Raw genomic sequence first — 26,493 nt, forward strand, 5'->3', positions numbered from 1 at the left:
GGTTTCTGTAAATGGTAACATTAACGTGTGCTGAGCAACTGAGCATCGAGTGCCATAAATCAAAGAAACACGCCAATTCAAGTGCTATTTCCATAAATCATCTTACGGCAATTCACACATCTGTCACAACCTCATTCCAGCACCGAGTCCAAACAGAATATTGTTCATATCGGATGGATTTGCAATCTCCAAATTAGTCGCCTCATCCACATTTTCGGGCTTTTTAGTTGCCGTTTTTCTGGCTCCGGCCTCTGATCTCTTTGAAACATCTGCCGAAACATCTGGAGATGCTAGCAGCATCATAGAGGTCTGGGAGCAGGTTGGTTGGCCTTCACACACTGGGTATGATCCTAGACTGTCTGTGCATCTAGTCATTTATTTATGTTTTCACGCATTTTACATGCACCTTCTCTGCACGTTAAATCAAAGAAATGATGCACAATCGACATCAACAGTAAGAATTTATTGCCATTGCAAACGCAAACATGAACAAAGATATGTAGAATGCACAAATACGAAAACCATTTGAAAAGAACAAAACCTTAGAAAAGCCTCTGATCTGAAAACTGCATTGTGATTTGTCAGACCAAAAGGCAAAGAGATAAAAAAAAAAAAAAATGGAACATGATATCTTTCTGTAAAAACAAGCAGGCAGACTGCAGGTCACTGTAAAGGTACGTTTTAAACATTTAATAACTTCTTAGGTGCCAGGTCATATAACATTTAGAGCCAAAGGTTTTAAAAAATAAAAACTACACATGCTCCGCAATCATATCACAATACCTGCTTTCTTACATCAGGCACAAGTTTTATGCAACTTTTGTGTTGGAAATTAAAAAGTCATGTGCGAACTATGCAGTTTGGCCTTAAACCTGAGTGGAAATGAGAAACACCACCTTCCCTTCTGCAGCTACTACACCTACTGTGCCCTTGAGCAAAGCGAGCTCAAGCTGCCCCGGTGAAGGCCGACAGTGGGGGGTCGGCGTTTAAGCGCGATGCTCCCAGCATGACACGTGTGCAACTTTACGAGCGCAGGCCTTTTTGGCAGAACGGCCGCACGTGTGGGTGTGTTTCACAACGCCGTGTTACTGCTTTAACGTCGGGAGGAATTCAACGCTCTGCAATGTACTGCTGTTAATCTGGAGCTTACACCACATTCTCTGCTCCCAATCTCCTCTACTTCTATTTCTGTTCCTCTCTTCCTACATTTCCCAGAGAGCTTTTTGAAAACCTCCAAAGAAAGTGCCCGAGCCGCTTGCCGTCACCTCTGGGTGATACGTGTAGGTGGACAAGAGCTTTCTCGTAACCAGTTCTGACTTTTACTGGAGCCGCACCGAATTCTGCTCTATTTTCTGCTCTTGTGGGTGCAAAACACAGCCTCTCTGCCTCTTTGACAATGGATTTTTCTTGGGGAGAGAGTTGAATGGCATTGCAAGAAAACCGCTCGAAAAAGAACAGATCACCACTGTTAGACTTCAGCCGATAGACTGTGACAAGGAGCTTCTTAAGATTTCAAAAATGAACAGAACGCGAAGCTAAATTGTGTTGCAATAGTGTTTTTACATTGCAGCAAAAAAGAAACCAAAATTAAAGAATAAGCAATCAAATATTAGTCACCATCCTGCTGGAAAAGAGTTCTGTCTCCGAAGGATTCACAGCACTGTCAACAACACCGCTGTTCATCTTTTGACACCTTCGCTCCTGACAAAGAGCCAATATTGGCCCAGAATGCTGAATGTTTTCTGAGGGAACAGAAAAGGAAATTAAAAAAGACAAGAGTCCCTATGAGGTACATTGCTTCTTTCATCTGAAAAGACCTTAAAACCCCAGTTTTTCATTAATTATGTAAAGTAGCTGGCGGCTAACTAGTCACTAGCTCACCTGCCCTCGTCTAACTGGCAACAGATGGTGACGTAAATAGCTATTCCGTTTGGTTTACATGGCAACGGCGTCTAAGAAGTTAATTAGTATGTTCTGACGCACATCTGACGTATTTTGTGAATGACAAAAACTGTACTGAAGCGCCGGACTGTCAACCCAAAGACCTGAGATTGATTCCTGAGTCCTGGTTCTGGTTCGGTTCATGCAAGAAAACCACTGACGTGTTAAGAAGGGATCAAACACAGGCTTTTCCTGTATTAACAGGCTATAACCTTTAATAATGTCGTGGTCACACAACGGCAGAAAACAAAACGGGATGTTTTGCTGCAGGATCGGATATTTTGGATATTCTTTTTGGATATATCCAGATATTCCATCATATTGTTTACAGGAAGTGGGATGTGGTTGAAATTATGTTTCCCGGGAAAACGTTGTATGTTTGCAGTTTAGTGGTATCGGAACGTCATTTTTCGGATCTACGGAGGATCTGACTTTAGAGACCAGGTGCCCGTGAGTTCAGCCACTGTTACAACGTATTCACTCAAAGAATAATCCGGACATTGCATTTACTAAAGCCCATTGTTCGGATCAAGTGAAATTGCTCTGATTTGCCTCTGGATCAGACAAACTTCAAACTAGACGTGTTGGACGGTTGCCGAGGTAAAAACTGATGCACTAGCTAGTTTCGTGCCTGTTATCTTATCAACTAGCTCCCGCAGTACGTCCCGTCACTATGTCGCCGGGGTTCAGCTACTTCGTGAAGATTCCTGGTGCGTCAAGGCTCTAAGAAATCAACACTTCAAAGGGTCCATAACAAACATGGCTGCTCCCGTTACAGTAAAATTTTAGGGTTGAGCTTGACATGAATCATAAAAGCATGGATCAGCGGAGCAGAAATAGAATCTATTTCTGCAATAAAAAAAATATCATCGCCTAAAACTCATTATTTCATGTCTCCAAGATCTATGATCTGTGTAAAAGCTTCATCACAGTGTCATCCAAGGACTTAGCTTGCCTACTGCTCATTTTGAAGCTACCATGTTTTGTTTTAATTTAGTTCTGTCAGTCATCCGTTAAGCCACAGATGCATCAGTGTAGACTGGATTTGAAAGAGATTATATGTGAAGGAGAAGAAAGGAGGCACAAGTGACAGAGAGAAGAGGCTCTAGAAATGACTGAAATCAAATCTAAAGAGTGCGAGAGAGATGAATCAAATGAACTTAATCTGAACTGTGATGTACACACACACACACACACACACACACTTGAGCAGACAGCGTGTAGACAATGATTTACAGCAGGTAGGAAGTCAATTATGCTACTGGATATTTCTGTCAGGAAAAATATGTGTGTGCGTGTGCCCTGAATAGAGTATGTGTGTAGGAGGTGGCAGCACAGGCAGCTTTGCTGAGACAGGATGAGGGTGTGTGTGTGTGTGTGTGTGTGTGTGTGGGAGAAGGAAGTACTTGGTGAGCCAAGGTTACAGTGCTGCCGCCGCTGTTGCTGAATAGCTGTTATAAAAGCCTCAGTTATACAACGGAAATACTGCAAAGCTCACGCTGCCCCGTGATGGGAAAGGAATCGAACTTAGTGAATGTGAAGGAGCACATCACAAACCCAGATTCTCCTTTTCGCTGTCCAGTTCTCAGAGCAGAAACACATCTTCGACCGATGTTTGACTCCTGGACTTCCCAGATTACTTCTGAGATTAGCTGAGTGCAGAATCACCTCGAGGATTATGATTATGGCCACGAATTGATTACGGAACTGAGCCGCAGGGGAAAGAAAGGTTCAGTGGTCAGAGCACCAGAAACTGACTAAATATATTTAAAAGTATCTAAAAAACCAAAACTGGACTCAAACAGAAAGTGAAAACAAAAAGAGACAAAATGAGACAAAACCATGTCCAAAAACAATTCCAATCAGACACAAAGTGAACAAAAAGACTCAAAATGAAAGGGTCCACTTTCCATAACCCATCCGCGACTTCATTGTTTAACTAACAACACACTTTTGAAGGTGCGATTATTAAAATACAATGAAGAAAATGTCCTAAAATAAAGAGAAAATGTGGCCAAGTGGCTGCACACTGCAGCCGGCAAATAAGAAACCGCCATGTTTTGCATTCCCACAGTTTCACGTTTCACTTGTTGGCATGGTTTCACACACCAGTGCAAATACCGTCCCCCCGCAGGCTTCCGTGGGTAATCTGTGGGATTATTCGAATGTGTTTTTTATATAGCGTGGTAACAAGGAGGAAAAACAAGAAGACGAGGACGCGTCTAAAGGGACGGAGGTCTACAATGGAGGGGTGGGGATGCAGCTGAAGTAGGAAATACAGTACAGCTTCTTCACACAAAGAAAAGAAAAGTGTAACCCTCAGATGCACTCGCACAAACGGCTGCAGGGTTTAGAAATGAAGAGTAATCACATAATGAGCTTCTTTGTTTATTTCACTGCTGGGTTTTTTTTTTTTTTTTACCTTCCAGACTCACTGGTGCAGTAAATAAAGTGTTTTTATTTTATTTTATTTTTTTTTTTCAAATCCACCAATAACAGATAAAATTTCAGATGGTAACAACAAACCGAAACCACAGAGGAAGGAATGAGTTCAGCCTGTCTGTGCATAACCCGATGATTGCTGCATGACTTTGGACGCTCGTGTGTGTGAGCTGAAGTCCCTCTCTGCTGTCCAACATACGTAAATGGTGTTTGTGTACGCTGTGTGTGTGTGTGTGTGTGTGTGTGTGTGTGTGTGCGCGTGCATATATATAACAAGCACAACAACACTGCTGCCATATAAGTCCTGGAAAAATACCTGAGGGGTCCCACTTAAGACAACCATCAAATCAACTGATCGTCACGGTGACGACCAGGTTAAAACGTGTTAAATCACCTGGTGTAAAATAGCACTCATCATCTGGTGGCCAATGAAATGCTCTCGACTTGTTTTCTGTTTGACTCCCGTGTCTTTGTTTAGTGTCGCTGCTCTTAATGCAGAGTCACCACTTCCTGCATCTGTTTCAAATTAAAATGCCTCCAGCCGCTCGCCGGGGACACTCCCCGCTCTTCCCTGAAAAACTCTAATTGAGAATAAAGCCTGTAGTGGAAGAGTTGGGTTCCATTAAAAGCAACTTTAAAGTGGGCGAGCAAAGTAGAAACGTTGAAAACGGGTGATTTGGATCTTAAGTCTTCATCCTGTTCTTAGTTTGGGAATAATTATTTCACACAAACAGGCTGCGTTATAGAGCTAATGGAATAAATCTACAAATTCTAAGGGAGCAGGCAGATGAACAACAAGGACAAAAATATGGAAATAAACACAAAGAGACACGTAAAAATATAGTGGGTTTTCTGGTCTCTTGTGCGACTGCGACCCGCCGACAAAAGTTTTTCAGTAACTGTAAAAACTGTGCACAAAGCACCTTTTTGTTTGCCGATGCGCAAACAGCGAACAAGTGATCAACATAGTGATACTGGAGAAAAATGTTTGGTCCAAAACACGGACACTGATGCATCCAGTGTTGCACACACTCACGCATGCTGGAAATACCCCGAACCTGCGGCGCTTCCTTATCCGAAGCAGTGGTTCTTCAACAGTTATGGCTGTTTGGCCAACATGTTTCCATTTATCAGAGAAAGCAGCGAAAGGGGCAGAGAACAGGAGGGGAGGGGGTGAAGAGGTGAGGAAGGGAAAAACAGGCATCCTGTTGGTGTAAATTGCCAGTGGAAAAGAGAAGGCAGTCATATTTTCCACGGGGCTGCTGGGCCAGCCTTAAAACTATTACTGAGTAAGCCCCGTGTATGTGTGTGTGTGTGTGTGTGTGTGTGTGTGTGTGTGTGGGGGGGGGGGGGGGGGGGGGGGGGGGGGCTTCATTACATTTTCCACAACAGTTTGCAAAATACACCAGGAGCCAAGATGGACAAAGAGAAGAGGAAGACAGATTTGTTTGGCGGATGGACGGCAGCAGCCCATCAGTACCTTCAAGTTCATCAGAGAGCAGACATGTGGTGGGGGCTGTCCCCCCGTCTCCCCTGGGATATTTTGCTGGCTGCCAACTGGTCCCTGGATTAATTCAATCCGTAAAACCTCACCCTGCTGAGATGGGTCTAGATTGAGTTGGTGCAAAACAAGTTTGGCTTAAGGGCCTCACAATCTCGGGCATCACGATTTAAGATTCCTGCAAAACATCCAATTGTGGTAAATGACAGGTTGGAGACTTTACGTCTCCTCCCTTTATATTTTTCCTGTTTGCACTCAAACAACATGTGGGTCATGGCTGATTAAACGCTAGGTGACCATGATCCCATTTACTTAGAGGAGAAGAAATCCTACTGCACTGTGGCTCCTGAGTAGAGGAAGCAGCAATACTGAACATGGGATTCGGTTCACTGCACCGTCTCTGAGCGGCAGTTTGTGACACTCACACTGCTCACACTTTTCCAGTGCAGGGCGACTCACTGTGAGTGGAGCTGCCAGCACACAGCATCTCTTTACAGTGTTCGAGTCACATTCAGAGCACAGCACTATTCCTGGTGTGGAACAGTGTGTGTTTGTGTGTACACTAGCATTTTCTTTCATCTGCACCCTTCTTCCCCTTGTTTTTCATCAATCTCCTCCGCTTTCATCTTCCCTCATCGCTTCTAGTTTCCCCTTTCCCTCTTTTCTCTATTTTCTCGTCTTTCTCTTATTTTCTGCCTTGTTTTCTTTGTGCTTTTTAAAAAAAAACGACATCTTTTTATGCTTTTCATTCAGGTTTTTCTCCTACCAAAACTCCACTCCTCTCCTCGCCATCATTAAAAAAAAATAAAAAAATACGTGCAGGCAGGTTGTAGCTGCACCATAATGCTGAGTTAGTTTTCTTCTCCCGGAGGCCATTTTTTCACCGTGTTGCATCAGAAATCTGCGATCTGAGCCCTGCAACAGCACCAATAATAGAACTCACCCTATATAGGGCAGGTAGTTACTAAAACTTTCACCCACACACCCAACGTGATACAATTAGGGTGGATGGTACAACAACACACAATGGTTTTCTCTAACCCCAACGCATTTTTGCGTGTACGTAAAGTACAGTAAAGCTGTGACGCCATTGTGATTTTCCAGCTGATTTGACTCGTCATACAATTTACTGTAGAGTTACCAGCTGTCATCAGCCCATAGGAAAAAAATAGTTACTACTTCATCTTTAGTCGAGCACATGACTTTACGCACCAAAGGTCATAAAGATATTTGGAACAATGTCAAGCTTCTAAAAAAAGAAAAAGAAGGGAAAAAAAACACAAAGAGAACTGATGACGAATGTAGTGATTGACTGCCAGCTCTTCTCCAAATTAGCTGAATCATAAGCAGCGTTTTTCGGTGTCAGCTTCCAGCCTTTTTAGTCATGTCACACTGACATCACCACGTATTGCAAACTAAATCTCGGAAGTGATTACACAGCAGGAGAAATGTGATTTTAAAACTCTTTCACCTCAAAGTAGTTTAAGGGCGTAATTTTCACTCTGAACAATTTTTAGAAGAGCACGAAACCTTCTTAATGCCTGTGTACATGTTCTGCACAGAGCGGATTTGGGAAGACGACGTCCCGGGAGAGTAGCAGCCGTCGCTGTCGCTCCTGCAGCTCACCAGCCAACGTCCCCGTTTTAGCCAATCAACTCGATGTTTGCAGAAGAATACGACTCCAGACGGACCAAACAATGGTTGGGTAGCACCAAAATTGGCCAGCTGAGCAGAAAAACCTTCCCAGATTCTGACGCAATCTACAGTATAATAGCAGTCAGATCACGGATGATTCAGGGGCTGCTGTAGCATCTTCTCCCATTCTGGCTCTTTATTTATAAGCAGCAAAATGTATGTGTGTGTGTGTGTGTGTGCAGTTTATTCTTGACAAAATGGGGGCGGTTGGTTGAATGACTACCGTCCCCAACACCCGTTACTCACACATACTAACACACACACACACACACACACCCTAACACACCAGTGCTGACTGTCCACCCACACACAGAGCTAATCTCTGTCCCCTCACATCCGCAGAGCAGCAGGTAGGTAGGAGGTGTGTGTGTGTGTGTGTGTGTGTGTGTGCGTGCGCTCGCTCAGAAGGATGACTAACATCTTATAGAATTAAAAAGCCTGAACTCCCAGTAGCACAGATGGCTCGGTGAGCAAACTAGACGTGCAAGAGGCAGCAAATTTCGCTTGGTTTGTGTCTGAGATTCTTCCTTAATGCTGCCACAGTTTCATCCAAAAAGTAGACAAAAAGACACATCAGTTTGTTGGCTGTGTGTGTGTGTGTGTGTGTGTGTGTGTGTGTGTGTGTGAGTAGCACTTGTACTGTGCACCTGCACATGAAAAATGCTCCTGTTCTATTTCTTGCTGCAGTTTTTTGCTGCTGATTTGCATCTCTCTTCCTTCCTCTGTCTTGCAATTTCCTTTTTCTTCTTCATTAGCATGAAATGCAAACTACGCTCATATTGGTGGAGCACAGAGAGGAGAAAGAAGGTGGATGAAGCTTTTCACACATCACCTCATCATCATCCCCTTTTTTGAAACAGCTATTGTTTTTCTGCTTCTGTTCCCCTTTTCATCTCCATTTGCTTGACACTCACAACTTTCAGCCTCTCGTCCAACAAACCACACAAATGTCTAAAAAAAACCCCCACACATCTCTGCACTATTTGTTAGGTTCAGCTGCATCTAGTCGGACATGTATTTTCGACAAATGATGCATAATCTGCCGCGGGACTAAACTGAATGCACCTCTGATTGCAGGTGACCACAGCGTGGACTCATCAGTTTAATTTCACTCCTTGTTAGAGAAACTTTCAGACGCCGATTCTTGTGCCGATGTGTAAACAGTTGCACTAAACTAGGAAAGCTATCATCACCTGGCTTTGTGCAAGGGGCACGGTCATGGTGGAACCGGATAAACATACGGTTGTCCACATACTTTTGGCCAAATCAGTCCAAACATATGATTATCAGATCAGGTCTGCAAGAGGTCAAGTTCTCCAATCAAGATATTGCGCACGCCTCAATGTTTATACAGCGCGCGAGTGTGTTTCCTACAAGACTCAACACGGCACACGGGAGCTGCAAAGTTTCCTGCACGGGGGTCCTGACACCTCATCTCCATGGAAACCAGATATGTGTTTACAGTCAACACGATGACGTGTCGGCTGCTGCGTGGCACAGCGGGCAAGAGCGGGCTGGTTTTAAGCTTTAGTTTTGCAGCTTTAAGCTTTTTCATTCAAAGCACGTGATCTGTAAATTTGATAACTAACGGCAGCGAGACAAGACGGGAAGGCTGAGAACAAGAACGGAGGGGAGGGGGGGTGGGGGGGGGAGGAAGAGAGGAGAGAACAATAAGTCTCACAGTGGACGAAGCAAGCGGAGAGAAGGAGCGGATCATGTGCAGAGGTCAGGTGCATTTCAGCTTCCAGGAAGCAGAAAACAAAACAATTCATTCACATCACAAGAGTTCAAACTGATAAAAGAGTCCTTCTTCCTGCGGCTACTGCTTCACACTGACACACTGCTCTGCGTTCACCCCGAGCTGTAAGAATACTGTAGTTTGGGTTTTAGCGAGGTTGCTGTCCGTTGATCAGACCCTGGAAAAAGCTCGTTTTCGGGATTAGTCACTGTGGAAGTGAATCGGGTGAAGACGGAAAAGGGGTCTGCATTTATCACTGTTTGAGCTTTTATTCAGGAGGCATCGTCTCCAGTCATAGTGTTAACTTACAGCTACGCTATGCTCCGCCGCACACAGCACAACCCTTCACGTGTATATATAACTGTAAGTATTACGACGTGAGGAAGCTGCAAAGGCGACAGGATCTAAACAAGCAATTCGTTGTCGTGTTAAACACACGAGGGCAGACACACACACACACAACACACACACAGAAATTCCTTTGATGTGACACTGTATCACTGTGCTCGGTTTTGTCTTCCAGTCCATCTGAGGAGACACACACACACACACACACACACACACACACACGTGCCGGGTGAGGAAACCATAGGAACAGATGAATGCGCTGTCGGCAGCACCTGCTCCTCCTCCTCAGCCTTCGCTCCTCCCGTCCTTGTCCCCGTCCTTCCTTCCTTTCCCCCTCTCCTTTCTCATTGCATACTTCAACATCGCTTCCTCACTTCTACCCTGGTCCTTTCCTTCTTCCTTTACCTCAACAACATAAAGGAAGCAGACCCTAACTTCATTTACTTAAATAGGTGTGTGTGATTACAACACTGGAAGGAGTTTCTGCACGTTCTTCTCAAAATGCACTGGAATTACACATTTGAAGCTGAGAAGTTGGTAGGAAAAACCGAGACAGTAACCACTAACTAACCTTTCTCGATGAATGAAAAACAAGTGAGCTCCCTTGTGGGTTATTGATTTTTCTCTGGACGGATTTATGATTTATTTTTTCTTTCTCAGTCTACAGTTGTCTCTTCACAAGGTCACATGTCCTCCGACCTCAGATGTCCGGTGAAGGGAGCAATCACATGACTCGGCCTCTGCATCAGTCAACACAAAGAACCAACATTCAACAAAGAGTGTGTGTGTGTGTGAGAGAGAGAGACACGAGGAGAGAGAGGTTGTTGTATTAAGCCTTTGTCTCTTTCGCCATAATCTGCCTTTGTTTTAACGTCTCCATGTCTTTTTGACCTCTTTCCCCTCTTGGTCCAGAGCTGGAACCAGCTTTCTCTTTCATTCTGACACTTCTCTCGTCTCCTTTCCATCTCTCTCTTTCCTCTTGCTTAGTTCCTTCACATCTTCCCGTCTTCTCAGTCTTTTCAACTCCCGTTTTTTTCCTTTTCTGCCTCCGATCATTTCTCCCCTCACATTTCTACCCCTTACTATCTTTTCTTTTCCCTCTCTCTAACCCCCTCCTTCCCATCATAGTAATGACTCCTCACCTTTTTCCTCATTTAAAGTTACCTCTAGTTCTAATTAATCAAGAGACTCGTTAACGAACTCTCCCTCTCGACTGCTAATTAATCAGGTTTCTGCCTTAATGAACAGTCTAAACTCGTTAAACCTGTTTCGCTCTTAATTAGCCCGTTAGCTCCGGGGCCTAATGCTCCGACAAGACTATTAGGCACTACTACGCCTTAATGGCAGCCGCCGTGAGTGTGTGCGTGAGCGTGTGTGTGCAGATTACCTCACTCCCTAATGGAGCTGCTCAAATATTTATAGGGCAGGAAGCTGAATGGGAAGAATGATAGCGCTCAGGGAGACAGCGGACACGGAGGGAGTGTATGAGAAGACTGATGCTGCTTTCAAGTGCGCCGCGCCAACTTCGACCTCGTAGGTTGTAAAGCTATGGAAAGCCCAAAGGGTCACGATGTGTAAAAATGTGGACTACTCGAATGCTAACAAATGTCTCTAAAGTAACACTGTCTGCCATAAAGGCTAAAGCTTCTTTCACTGTTGGCCCTTGAGCAGACATTCGCATTAGTAGCTGACCTTCTTCTTTCGTAGACGAAATACCGAACTGGGTTTACTGGGCACGGACACATGGGCCCGAGAAGCCTGGGGGACTTAATCTGTGCACATTTCTCGTTTGAAATAGCGCAGTGAAAAGGCACAAACTGATCTTAAATGACTCCAAAAAGTGACGAGCAACGAGCAGCAGAGAAAGCCTTCGTACGAAAACTGTTAACACAGCCTTCGAAGCAAACGGAAGAAACGTTGCGTAACATGTCGTTTGCCATTTCTAACCAGGAGGTTTTCAGATTTGTATGAGATTTTTACAAACACCTAGAAGCAACTGACCGGAAAACACACAGTAATAAGCAACACGAGCTGTGACCACTAATCCTCAGCTTAATTATCCAAACCACTTATTGGGGAATGAAACCATAAGTGAGCAAACCCAAACATCACTGTTCCAACGTGTGTGGGACCTAACACGTTCTAATTCGGCAAAATCAAAAGGCCAAGTTTACAATGAATAATTAAAAGACACCTTCACTTATAGTGAACTTGCTTCGTCTGGTTTTACTGTGGGTAGTACATGTAGTGGAAGGCCAGTAAGAGTTTCTTCGATTTCCCTCTACTTCATCACAGGTACTTTAACTTTACAATATGCCATTTTGCTGCTCATACTATGAAATTTGTAATCGCAGTCAACCTGCTTTGCAAGAGCTCCTCCACATCACATCATCTAAACTAATGATAAAAAAAGATCATCCAGATGATGTCACTTGGGTGAATTTTTCAACTGGAAGTTGAGAAATATGTGAATGAAGGGAAGTTTAAAAGCATTATTGTACATTTACACTCCTATGTGAGGTCATAGAAAGCAAGATGAAAATTGGGGAAGTCGCCCCTTAAGTTTAATGTTTGTATTCAGAATAAGCTTAGACCGCGTGTTGGCCAAAGAGTGAATGTTCCTTTACGGGTATGTTTGGACACATTTCTGGTTGGAGCCGCTGAAAGATTGAAAACTTTTCCTGTGTCTGTGAGTCAACGTGGCACAAAGTGTAAGCATCAAGTCTGCACGTCAAAGCATCACAGCCTTAAACACTGAGGCCGTCTACAGAGGACCTCTTGGATGATTTATGTTCTCGTCAGGCAACGGGGAAATTTGGAAGTTTACAAAACACAAATCTCAATGATTCAAGGCAGTAATTTAGTTAAGATCTCAGTCTTAAACTGTTTCTTCCTCCAGGCGAGCAGAAACCGTACTGCCAACAGAGTGAGGTAACTCCACTTGTTTCCAATTCTGTTCACTTGTTTTAGAAATTCTCTGGCAGCGTAAGGATCTTAAAAAAAAGCGGGGCGGGGGGAGGGGGGGCCTCAGATAAAGGATTGCAAGGCAGATTGCAACACGCGTATCAGGAAAATGAAACAAAATGTGTGTAAATTGGAACGTGGCTCAAAAGAATCTCGCGGCGCAAGTGGCACAGCACCGAAACAGATGAAATGATCTCAGCTCCATTCACAAATTTCTCTTCATGGTACGAAAAATGGCAGTTTAAGGGTCGTAATTAGATGAAATTACACGCTGATGTTTATCTTTAGCAATGCACGATGCAGAATGACAGGCAAGAGAGCGAGGAGAGGAGGATGACGCCATGCGCTCGGTATCTGGCTGGGAAAAGTTGCGGCAATGACATCACGGTGTCAAACAGAAAACACTCGCTGCGGATGGAGCGTGAGGTCCAGGTGTCGTGTTGCACAGATGTGAGGAGAGGAGACGACGGAGGGAGGGAGCGAAGGAGAGGAAAGAGAGGCAGAAATGGAGGGTGAGAGATGTGTTCAGAACAAAACAATAAAAGACAGGAGGAAAGAGGAAGAAGAAGAAAGACGAGGGAAGGAGGTCAGCATGAACTCTGTGTTGAGGGAGTGGGCGGAACCAGATGGGAAACACATGCTGCGAAACACACACATGTTCCCAGTGAGCGTGGGTGGAGTCTGATGCTGACCTCTTGACACCAGATGGAGAGATGACACTCTTTCCTCCTTCCTTCACTCACTCAATCAGTCCCGAAACGCTTCCATCTGATGTGGCTTCAGACTGTTCTCTGGCTTTACATCTGCTCCCGAGCAGCGGAAACATCACAGAGACGCTGCCATCGTCAAAAGGTGGCAAAATGAAAACATAGTTCGCGTGAAAATACACACTTCACCAGCAGAAGCACTGCCGTCTTAAGATTACAAATATTTCTTGAAAACAATACAAAACCTTCCTTTAATATCATGATTGACAACGAGAAGCATAAAGAAAATACCCGTGGACTAGGTCGCATGGGGCGAACATGAAATACTCAGCGACCTTTTTCCTAATGCATGTGTTTTCCTTTGACCCTGGAAGCTGTGTGGGTCTCCAAGACAAATTGGACCAAGACCAGGAAAGAGATCAAGCGTCAAACAAACACTAGTGTAATATGGGTTAGAGCCTGATCCCGAATCCAAGAGATGATCGCAGGTGTGTGTGAATTATGTAGCTTCTGTGGCCCCTTGACACACATTGACGGTCCTAAAGCTGTAGTCAGGTAAGTGAACACACCTGGGTAAGTGGAGTGTTCCATTCGGTCTCATCTTGCATCTATAGTGTTTGTATGTTGTTACAGGTGTGTGTGTGTGTGTGTGTGTGTGTTGCAGGGGTGATGATGAGGCAGCATGATGCCTCATATCTCCTGCCTGCAGAGAAGCTGAAACAGAGGAACAACAGAGGAAGCTGATTATCACACCTGTACTCTTCATACCCCGGCAAGAATCCCAGAGAGAGAGTGTGTGTGTGTGTGTGTGTGTGTGTTTGGGGGAGGGGTCATTTAGGCACATGCACGCACCACATGCTTCACTTTATCTGCCTGCCATATCACTGAACACCCGATACGAACTGTCAGGTTTATATCTCATATACATTTTTCAGCTGAAAACGTTCGAAAGAGCTCAGATTTAACGACGAGGCCAAAAACATTAATAAAAGCGCAGACTCCAACTCCTTTAAAGGTCTGAACTCTGAACTAATGATGCTAAAGCTTAGGTAAGAAATAATGTGAGGCACAGACCGACCAAAACGGGACGTAAGGTGGACATTCGCCAGAAATCTTACATAATGTGCCACTGTTGCGGACAATTGCTTTATGGGCTTTGCTGGCAACTTTACAAGAAACATATTGTTTGAATGTAGCACGGTAATTAAAGTTGAGCCACTTTCAAACAATCCCATATTTGTTTGATCTGTTTCATAGCTTGTCTTCATACAAAACAGGCACAAGCCAAAATCTACAACAGTAAAGAACACGTAGCCGTGCACGTGTTTTCTTTTGGAGGATGCCAGTCAGGGTTTGCACGCACATCATGCCAATTCATACATTTATCCAACCAGCATTCTAGTGTAACCATACAATTTACGTTGGTGAGAGATATTTTTACTATTATTTTTCTGATTGTTTTTGAGTTAACTGGACCCCAGGAAGACCAGCTTCCTCATGTGCAGCAGGGGATCCAATAAACCATCTAAAAAAAAAATAATAATAATAATGTAATGAATGAATTATTGAAGTCTGATGCTGGTTATGTGTCTATACTTTCATACATTTTGTTGTCGCTCTCATCCTCCAAAATCGAAAACAACACCAACACTTTGCAGACTTTGATTCTGATGTGAAAGGCATTAATCTGACTTCATCCTCAACTGTGGCACAATTGGTGCAGAGGTGACAGATGTGGATGAGCATAGACTGAATTACCTCACAGTCAGTCAGTCACTTACCCACCACCCACTGCAAGGTGCTGCTCGGACCACTGAGAGCACTACGGGGTCGAACGCCAAAGGACAACGTGCCACGTGGAGACACAGGAGGAGCTGGGGTCGAACCAGCGACCGCAGTCGCCTCATAACCTTGAAAGATATTAGAATGCTGCATACAGCGAGAAGTACAATCAGATTTCTGTACAGTCGTGGCAGAACCTGTTGGGATCCTCTCACCAAAAGAAGAAAGTCACCATTTTCTCTGACATAACTTGAAAATGGTAAAGCAAAAGAAATATAAATCAGACTTTGCCTTTGATTGGAGTCAACCGAATTTTTAAATACATACTTAATACGATAATACAAGAAATGAAAGTAGCCCAAGCAGATTGTTAGAAAAGATCCTAAATAACTACACTGTAGCGTAAATAGTGTCACGTCACTCATTTAGTCTATTTTAACTGGAGCAATGTCACCGTGCTGTTTGGTTTGACCTTTAATTGTATTATTTAAAAAACGAAACCAAAGTCAGATTTCGATTTCCGATTCCGATCTGCCTGCCAGGTAAAGTAAAAGTAAAAATAAAGATTATGAAAATAAACAGTGCACGTGCTCGACATAGCTTTCTCATGCAAACAGCAGATCTCCTAAAAAAAAAAAGGGGGGGGGGGGCATGGAAACACACTCACTAAGCAATTACATCAAGCATTCCCATGTGATTCAGACTCGCACATCACATGGCGGCGTGCTGTCACAGCATCAGTCATTCTTTTAGCCTAAAAGTGGATCAAAGCCATGGGATGTACAGTACAAGGCAGGATCAGCACATCGCTGTGTTTCTTGTGGTGGCTGCATGGAAATAATTGGGGATTTTCCACTCACACCACTGATGTGGTTTTTCAGTAAACGTATTAAAAGAGCCCACCAACAACCACTAATCGTGTTGGTCCCGGCTACTTCCAGCTGCTTCCTCTGTCAGGTGTCACCAAGTCTGTTTGTACGTCATCGGGTGGATGTTTTGTTCTGAGGAGATCCCCATTTTTACTCGCTACAAATCTCTTGCACATAGCTGGAGCTTCACGAAATCCCGCTTCTGTACTTTCCCATAAACCGTTTCATTTGTCTTCTCGTTTCCAAACTTATATGACATAAAAGAAAAAAGGTTAAGACACCAGACCGTCCAGCTCTGCAGGTTTGCAGATTCCACAACAGGTGTGACCGTGCGCTGACGTATGTCACAGTTAAGTCATTTTCTTTTGTCTCGTTAAGTTTTAAGTCAAACAGCTGACGAGTGATTTCTTTCAAGTGAATCAGTGGAGGTTTCTGGGAAAGGGTTTGGTAAGGATGACCAGGACTGATGGGAAATACACAAACACAAACACACACACACACCCAAGTTCCAGATTGTTATGCATTTATTGCTTTGGCAACAGAAAGGGACAGTTGTGCCAGTGATAGATGTTTGAATTAAACGGAGAAAAGGGAGAGACTGGGACGGATGAGAAATGCATAACAGGAACTGAAAAACCTGAAGGATTCTTTACTTATAAACTCTGCTACTTTTCAAAACAAAAGCAAGAGACGATGACAAGAAGGAGATTTCGTTTTTTGCATATCTACACTGACTCAACTCAAAACCAAGTCAACTCTTCACTTCTAAACAGACATGTAATGGGCTAGAATGTCCTCACTTTCTAAAAATGTTCTCATGCTCAAAGTTTATCCCCCCCCCACAAAAAAAATGCATAAGCATAAACTTGCATATCCGCACGCTGTGCAGTTCAACAAAAACATCTGCATTTACAGATTTGTCCATTAGCTAATGGAAAAAGTGATTTTCTGCTGTTGTGCAAACCGTAACCCAAAGTGATATTAGTGGTATAAAATCAGGAGGATTACATGCTGAAACCATGCAGACCATCGTGCTCCTGGGTGGCTTCATTCATTTTCTCCTCAGGATTAGGACGGAAAACAAAACCTTGGACTGGTTTCTAGTCCCTCACCAAATAATCCACTATAGCTGAAAGTTGTTTTTCTCTTGTGTTTTCGTGTGAAGGGGGAGATGATTTCTTTTGAGTAATGACTCATTGGAAGTTGGGATTTTTTTTTTTCTTTTTCTTTTTCACATGTAGAGTTCATAGCCCCACGTTGAACCAAACACACTGAAGGAAAAAAGAAAGCCCTGACCTTCACCTGCAGGACCCCTTAAGGTCTCCACATATACTTAGAGGTTCGATCCGCAGCAGGTTCAGCAGTTTGATCTGAATACAAACAAACTGCAGGATTCTCCCTTAAACAAAAAAAAAAACTTACCAAAGAATAAGGAAGTTTGTCATGTCCTTTTTTTTTCCGATTGCCCAACTGCTGTGTGATGTCTGCGTTGCTGAAAACCAGCTGGTTACAGATTTCCAGCGATTACTGCAATGCACTGTATGTGTGTGTGTGCACGCAAGCATGACAGTAATTATTTGTTACTGTACACAAATGGAGGCTAGCGGAGTACAACAAAGCTGCCGTTTAGCGCCTCGCTACTGCACAATCTCCACTGTATTGGGTAATAGTCGCACCACAGCGTGCATGCTCGTCTGCAGCCATGCAGCTCTGCAGCACAATGAGAAACCACTGCAGGGTACAGCGAAACATGAAACGTATAGGTAACGTGCATACGTGCTTCCAGAAAAACCAGTCGAACCTGTTCTAGAAACCCAAAAACAGAACCTTCAAATGCACCAACCGTTGAAATATATTCATCCAGTAGGTAAAATTGGTAACTTTATATTGATCTCCGTCAACACTGTTGTGTGTGAGAAGGTGGTGAAAGACTGTCAGCTCCAGTATCTGACTTTTTGAGTTCTTTTTGTTTTAGTAGGTACAAAGAAGCTGGGCAAAAAAAGTTTCATTATCATGGGGAGGGGGGTTTCTGTCGTCTATAAAGTCAGATTAACAGAGCAGCTTTTCTGAGTGAGGCTCACTCTTCTGACCAATCACAGAACGTCAATCATTTGTCCTTGATTGTAAGTATTGGATTTGAAAATGACTGCTACCTGAAAAGCTGTGCAGAGCAAATGGCAGCAAAGCAGGGAGAGGGTCTCATGCTAGCTTTATGCATATTGTACCTTTATGGACAATTGTTTTACAATCTACTTTCCAGATGATTCGCTGAAACGACCCCCTGAAAGGGAACAGCCACAAGGAAAAGATGAAGTCTTACAATCTACTTTCTGCCGTTGGTGTGATATTCAAGTCTAGTAATGGGGAATGATAACTGGTCACAGTCTGCATGTTACTGTCTGTAATAAACTCATGCATACATACGTAATCTCCCTCAGTGACATAATAACACAACACAGACTTTCCTCATGCATTTGTGAAACTGGAGTATCACTGACTCATGTTGCACCTGGAATGAGCTTTAGAGATGAAAGACATATTAAAGGAAAGATGCTGGTGAAAGTGTGTTTCCACCACTAACATAAATGCTCAGTAGCATTCTGAAGATATTCAGTTCTGTGATGTCATCTGATGTCCTACAATGTCTCATGAGCGACTCAGCTAGGTTCAGATCTGGTGACTGTAACAATAGTGGCATATAAGAGGATGAGTCACATCACTTATAATCATGATGGATGAACCTGTAGTAATTTTATTTTCGTTTATTAACATATTCTATATATTTGAAGGCAGAATTTAGCTTCATTGACACATGGGATTTGGTAAAGTTCCCCCAGGATCTAATAATGTCCCCGGACACACTGCTGCTATGTTGAGATTATAATCTGGGAGATTAGCACTTCACCTGCTCATATTTGTACCTAAAAAAACACTACGACGAGCTTCGTAACGTCGCGCTGGGAGAAGTTTTATACAGTTACTGTGATCGCTGTCAACTTTGCGCAGACTAATCGACAGCAGACGCCTGCGTGTTCTTAATCCCAAACAATCTGGTATTTTTTTTGAAGAGCTAATATTTTCAACATTCGCAGCTAGTTTAAAGTTGCCACCCCAGCTGTTTGCCACCTGTTCGCATTGCGTGCACATCTCTGCCGTATCCGCACGCGAACATCTATTTCCATTTAGGCCCGTTGCATTAGGACTGCAAAAACACGCTGGACTTGTCCCGATGGTGCCGTCAGCACAGCCGCGTGCCTCTGGAGGTTGCCAGGGGCAACCGGATCCTCACTTGCTGTCAATAAAACCGAGCGTGGGTGCATTTACCCCTCAATTACTCTGCTGTTTAGCTCCATCCAAATACTGTGGTGACCCGTAATTTCAGCCAGTTCAAACAGTTTGACGTTCACATTTGTTCTGCATAGCAAACCACAAATTTGCAACAAAACTGCACCAAACAAACTCTTGCACCACATTTCACTGGTGAATCACTAAACCACTCAGTCTATTGTTATATTTGATCTTTTGTTTCTGTGTTTAGTTTATTCTGAACATGTATTGTGTTGATAAAAGGCACATTTCCCACTGGGGAGAGAGAAAATCCTCGAAGCCTCGACCCCAAACCCCGCTCTGCCTGTCTCAAAGTTCAAGCATTACTCAACTGGAGCAAGACAGCTGCAACAACATCAGACTGGAGAGTTGAGATGGAGAGAAACTGGGTAAGAGAGAGAGAGATGGAAGAAAAAAAGAGGGGGGGGTGGAAGAAGAGGTCAGTAAAGTTCTATTTTTATCTTTCCCTGAGTTGTGTCTCGGCTTGAATGGAGGCAAAGAAGAATTGTGTAGAAAGGCGCGTGCACCCAAATTATTTCATAACCTTGGCACAAAGCAGGCCACTGGAAGCCAGTGGTGTGTGTGTGTGTGTGTGTGTGTGTGTGTGTGTGTGTGTGTGTGAGAGAGAGAGAGAGAGAGAGATAACACTAAGCCGTCATCACAATCTCACTCCAAGTTCCCCAGACAACTGGAAACACATCTTCCCATTGCAACATTTTTTGTTGTACTGATTTGTTTTTTCACGATATCTTTTTTTGTGTTGGCTTGTACATTTTGTACTTTTGTAGTCTCTGCTTAATGTTTATAGTACAGTATGTGTGTGTGTGTGTGTGTGTGTGTGTGTGGACATTGAATAGTTTAAATCTATTGTTGTAAGTTTTCTCCCATCACGACAAAGGACTGTTCGAAACGTAACTTGGTTGTAGGCTCAGGGTTGACTGAGGTGTAGGTAAATGATTCCTCATATTATTACAGGTATGTGTGTGATGATGACGTCTAGTAGCATTTCTAGTTTTGGCCACAACAGCACAAGCACTGGGATCACAGTCCATAACGACATGCAGCACGTTGTGAAGCGGGTAAGACAGCAGTCACTCGGAAATATTAGAGACGCCAAAGTTCAGCAACAAGACCGTTAAATGCAGCACAGGCTGGAAAAACAGACTTGGACCTAAACCTTGAAACAGGTCTACAGTTCTGCCCATTCACTGCTGCAGATAACCAGTCCAGAAACGGGGTCCTGTAATCGTAACTGGACACGCACGCATGGACGCGTTCCACACATACACGCATCAGAACACAGTTCCCACAGTCCGCCCGGACCCTCGCGGACTCGTGCAGTGATGTAATTCACGGCATGGATCCCGTAGCGGACGCGTGGATACAGAAAGAACAATCTGGCCTTTGTTCTACACTAGAATCTGAATGTTTTGCAGGAATATGTACATGAGGTGTTTGTTCAAATACCAAACATTACTCTCAAGTAGATTTATATCGTCTTCACGTGTCCCATTAAATTTCTAACATGCAACATAATCTAAAGTGGATACATTCCGAAAAAGTCAACTTTAGATGTGTTCGGACTGGATGTATAAAGCTTTGAATAACTGGATGGAAAATTAGCTTTTTAGGGAAATTCTTGGCTCCAAAAGCCCAAATCTGTTTCGCTCTGATATTTATGAAGCTCACACACTTCATCGCTACCATAAAAACCCATGTTACACAACTCAAACTGCCCTGTCAAATAGTGTCCAGTAAATAAAAAATAAAAACTGGGTATGTGTTGACAGGTCTGGGACGGCTTACCAGTGGGTCTGCAGGTGCTGTGTTTGGTTTCAGTGGAAATCCTGACAGAGAGTGTCCTCATGGGGCCATCCTGTAAGGAAAAACACATGAGATTGTTTATGAGTGAAGCCCCAAACCCATAAAACCTCGTCTTCAGTTCCAGGAGGATTTCCAAAGGCAACACATCTACTACTGAGAATGTAACGTTGGTGTCACGCTGTTGCTGAACATTTGGTTTCATGCACCATCTTGTGAGGATGTTCTGTTGGTGGTGCCTCAGAGTAGGTTAGTAAGCAAACGCTGCCTTATCTTTGCCCCCATCTCCATCAAATATGAATTTAAACACATTTGTAGCCAAACAAAAACCAAATGCATGCAGGTAACCTGCTATAGCAGCCTGAGCTCATACCTCACAAGATGGCGTTATACATGCTGAATATTTCTGGTCTGGCTGCTTTAGACACATTTTGCTGCTAACACTTTAGTTTTGCTTGAATAAAATGACCTAATCAAATTTTGTACCACTTTGTGGTATTTTTCCTAAGGATCTGACTACTTCTTCCACCCACGTGCCCGATACTAAGTCTGAATTTCAGGGTAAGTGATGGTGAAGATTGTATATGAAATGCAACAGACATGTAAGATATTTATCTTTGCAGAAAATAATGCAGTCATAAGATGAACTCATATGTTTTACTCAACTTAAACATTGTGTCGCCTCAATGAAGAGCTGGAAGAAGCTGATGCTCTCATAAAACTGCAGCTGTAACCAGGCAAAGCAATTTCACTCACGCATCAATAAACTTCTTTCAGTCTCGAGCGTCTTAAAAATGAAGGGAGAAACTGTACATAGGCTTAAAAAATGTCTCTTCTCATTCAGTGGCCTGTGTTTGTGGGGAATTTCCGTCTCATGTGGCACAGACATCCACATGGACTTAAGGAGGAACTTTTTAAACTTAGGTGGTCAAAGGTCAAAGGTTAGCGAGTCAGCATGGCGCAATTCTTAACACAATATCTCAAACAGCTGGAGTGATTTTCATTGTATTTAGCCCAAACACCCATGTGGACTCAGGGAAGAACTGATTAGAACAGGAGTCATGTTTTGTGCGTGTGTGTGTGCATGTGCATGTGCGTCCCATTTCTGAGAAAGTCCGGTCACTATCGCAACAGGAACTAAACAGGATGTGGTGGAGGAAGTGGTCACCGGAGGTGTAAAGCAAACCCCCCTCCCACCCTTTTTACTATCACACACTCTCTCACACAAACACTCTCCCTCTCTCTCTATCTCACACACACATTACGCACACAGCACAGCACACGCAGACACACACTAAATATTTTCTTCATGAGAAAAAAAAAAACCGACAGAGCTACAGGAGAGGAAGAGGCTAAAAGAAATGGTGCGAAAGAGTCTGGGGAAACAGATGGAGAGCGAGGGGAGCAAAAGGAGAACGGAGAGATGAGGGGGGAGATAGGAAGATACAAGAACCAGACAAAGGGGGAGAGAGAGTGAGAGAAATGGGAAATGGGGGAGGCAGTGTGGCAAATTGGAGAGTAGGGGATGAAATAGAGAAAGGAAGGCAAAACCTGTGAGAGGAAGAGACGAGACGAGGAAGTGAAAGGCAGGAGAGGGAAAGTTAGTTTGTGAGAGGAGGTGAGAGCAAACTGGGGGAGAAAGAGGAAGGACAGCGAGGAGGACGTGAGAAAGAGAAGAGGAGGGAGCAAGAGAAATGATGGAAAAAACAATGTGGGAGGAGAGAAAAGGGGGAGATTGAGGAGGAAGAAGAGCAAAAAATTGAAAATGAGAAGAGGAGATAGGGAGAGAAAATACCTACGAATACACAAGATGGTGTGAATGAAAGGCGAAAAGCGAAGAGACGGCGAGAAAGGAGGCAAAGGGGACAAAGAAAGGAAGGAGAGAGAGACACAGGGGTGAGACAAAGAGAGAGAGAGAGAAATCTCACAAACAGGAAAGTTCCTTCAATTCATCTGATTTGTCGCGTCTCTGCAGCACGGTTTAAAATGTGGTGGAGAACGGAAACACACACACACAGATGGAAAGAGACCAGAGACAAACACACAAACATACAAACATACTGACAACGTAATGGGTGGAACACATCTAAACACAAAGTGACAGAAAAGTGGACAGTCACGAGCCACACACACACACACACACACACACACACACACACGCACGCACACACACGCACGCACACACATGCACGCACGCACACGCACACACACACACACACACACACGCACGCACGCACACACACATGTACGCACACACGCACGCACACGCACACACACACACACACACACACGAACGCACACACACGCACGCACACACATGCACGCACGCACACGCACACACACACACACACACACACGCACGCACGCACACACACATGTACGCACACACGCACGCACACGCACACACACACACACACACACACGAACGCACGCACGCACACACACACGCACGCACACGCACACACACACACACACACACACGAACGCACGCACGCACACGCAGGCTGTTTTGAGATCAGATTTGTCTGAGTTGCCCTCTCGCTCCAGTCTGCCAGGAGGAAGGCAGGAAAAAACTATGACACTGTTTTTCTGTTTCATGTCAGTCAAAGCACACACACACACACGTACACACAGATGGAGACTTGTGTGTTTCCATCGTCTGAAGTGAGCTTTTCCAAAGAGGAAAAAATAAAGGCACCCAGCTGTTTCTGCTATGCTGCTTTTTTTTTTTTTTTTGTTATTTTTAAAATGTTTTAAATTGGACTTCTGAAAAGACATGATCCCATTTAATCTACAGCGCAGCTGCTCTGCATGTTTTACCCATAATCCTGGTCCGAGTCCAGAAACTGATCAGGAGCGGTTATTGATTATCACAGCAACAACCTCCATTTCCAGACTAATGTAAATGCAAAAAAAGAATCATTTTAAAAGTCTCTTTGTCTCTTTATTAAACGGTTTTTCCACATCAAAAAAAATCAAAAATCAAAAATCTGGATCTGTAAGTGAGTGAAGTACCAAGTTACTTTTCATCACTGTGTAACCATGAGCAATTAATTACTGTACAATTTCAGATCTGCACAAACCATTTAATAAAACCTGAACCTAAATAGTTACGATAATGACATTTGGATGAAAGCAGCTGCAGAAAGGAGGATTTAATTCCAGAAGTCGTTGCTGTACAGTTGCCTTAATCAGGTTAAGATCATTAGTGTGAAAGTAAACACACCTATGGACGTGTAACGAAGCTGATGTAAGCGCTGCGACACCACGCGCTGAAAAACAAAAGCCCACAAATTATTGCTCCTCTACTGGAAACAACATCTGAGTGGAGCTTTTTCTTATAGCCACCACTGAGCTAAGGGCTGATTTGCACCAGCTCCCTGAAATTTTAAAGGCTTTTGTCGTTTGCATTTTATACCCTTTTATACACTTTAAACAATCTAAAGACATTAGTGAGAGTCAGCAAGAACAATCTGGGTCAAGCCCAACGGTGGCAATGGAAGCTGCCAAGGCAAACGTCTGGTTTGCAGTTATCACTACATGGATTGGTGCTGAACCAGTTTTTAGGCTTTGTAAAACCAAGACTGGGGTTTAAGCACAAACGGACATGGACACGGTTCTTTTCATCGACACTATATGATATTATTACAGGTGTTATTGTACGTTGAATCCTAATATTCATCTTAATGTTGAGCAATCTCAGAGAAACCAACAAAGACCAAACATAAGACTTTTCTTACGCTGTGTTCTCAGGAGTATCTGGCTGCAGACAAAGGGTTAGGGGTCAGGTTAGGGTTAGGGGAAGCCCCTGGTCATGTCGATAAGACCCAGAAAGAAAAGTTTCAAAAGAAGTCAGAGTCGGCCATCTTGGTAATGTTTGTCTTGTCACTCAAAATCACCAAGAACTAGAAATTTAAATGAGCCAAAAATCTTTCTCTTCTCAACTTTTGGAAGTGACAACAAAACTTAACTTCTGCGGTGGCAGAAAAGGCTCCTTGCTCACGAACATCAAGATGTTGCCTCGAAAGGCAGGTTTTCAGCAACGCTGGGAACTCGAACCAGCAAGTATTTAGTCCAAAAAGTCACATCCTTTGCCCTTTCTGTGCCCCCAGCATCGCATGGCATTCATCACATCCAAACAGTCTGAAGCACAGCGCTTCTGTTTGTGTGGTGCAGCGAGCGTGGAAAGAACGGGAGAAACTGATGAAAGGAAAAATTCAGCCGAGGGAAGGGGATGACATGCAACAAGGTCACAAGTTGGATTCAAATCCACAACATCTGGAATACATGGCTGCAGGGTGGGAAATTACCACCAGCCACCAGCCAAACTCTGGCAACTTATGTGGCTGTGCCTGGTAGCTTTGTCCACCCGTCACCCTTGGCTGGACACCAGCTATCACTTGGAGTTCGATTCCTTTCTAAGTGGCATCTGCTCGTGCCAGAAATGAGGAAGGAAGCAAGTGACTTTCGGAATCTGTAAACCACTGCAGGTTGGCAAATAAAAAAAGTTTCAATCATTCGCGAGGATCTGCTCAGTGTGCAAGCCATTAAAAAAAAAAAGATGTAAAAAAACAACCTTTAGGCCACGTGAGTTCCTGAAAGCGAGGACTTCCATTGGCTTCTTTTCCTTCTGTCTTTCCAAAGTGGAAGATGGAAATATCAAAGAGAAGGTGGGGGCACAAGAGGCCGAAGGAGAAACAAAGAGGTGTGGAATATTCCTCTGTTGATTTTCCATTCGTTGTAGACTAGGAAGTAACAAGAACTGCAGGCTGGAGTCTATTCTCAACTCTTCCCTATTGTCTTGACTGTATTTCTATTTGCATCTTTCACTTGCTTCTGCATCAGCCAGTTCTTTCCATGTGTGTCCCAGTTTTATGTTAAGATAAGTCCATGAACTTTAACAATTAACAATCTAAAGAGCGTTCAAACGTTACATGCTTTTCCAAAGCGTTAAGCCACCGCTGACAGAGATATTTCAGTTTGGCCATTGAAATAAAATAACTGCAATTATCCAGATACATTTTGTGAAAAACGTAAGACAAGTATTGTCTGACCAAAGGCGTTTTGGAGTCAGCAGTTAACTAAAAATCAGAATTCAAAATAAAATCTGACAGCTTAAAACAAACATGCCAAGTATTCCTGAGCACGAGTATCTGAAGTGTAAGGGATCCATGGGCCAGAGCCTGTTAAGCTAAAAGATGCAAAATAATATCATAAAAAATAATAATAAAGCAGACGCCTCGATCCAAAGCAACTTACTACTAAGCAGCGGACACTAGGGGGCAACTTGGGGGTTCAGGGTGTTGCCCAGGGACACTTCAGCCTGTATCCAGGAGAAATGGGAGTTGAACCACTGAC

At 43.7% G+C, this 26,493-nt stretch overlaps 1 protein-coding gene across 8 annotated transcripts in view; it reads right to left on the bottom strand.

Annotated features, from left to right (window-relative positions):
- The window catches only part of hivep2a (HIVEP zinc finger 2a), an 89,512-nt gene that overhangs the window by 24,498 nt on the left and 38,521 nt on the right, over positions 1–26,493 (bottom strand). For 4 of the 8 annotated variants that reach the window (XM_067482367.1, XM_067482365.1, XM_067482366.1 and 1 more), the window contains one exon: positions 21,121–21,190. The exons of 1 other annotated variant lie outside the window; for it this stretch is intronic. The gene's annotated coding sequence lies outside the window, so the exon portion shown is untranslated. Of the gene's footprint in view, positions 1–1,617; positions 1,743–21,120; positions 21,191–26,493 lie in introns of all 8 variants that reach the window. 3 more of the 8 variants (XM_067482371.1, XM_067482369.1, XM_067482370.1) reach the window with 1 other exon arrangement.

The sequence above is a fragment of the Channa argus genome, chromosome 17 (assembly GCF_033026475.1).
Source record: "Channa argus isolate prfri chromosome 17, Channa argus male v1.0, whole genome shotgun sequence".
NCBI classification, from domain to species: Eukaryota; Metazoa; Chordata; class Actinopteri; order Anabantiformes; family Channidae; genus Channa; species Channa argus.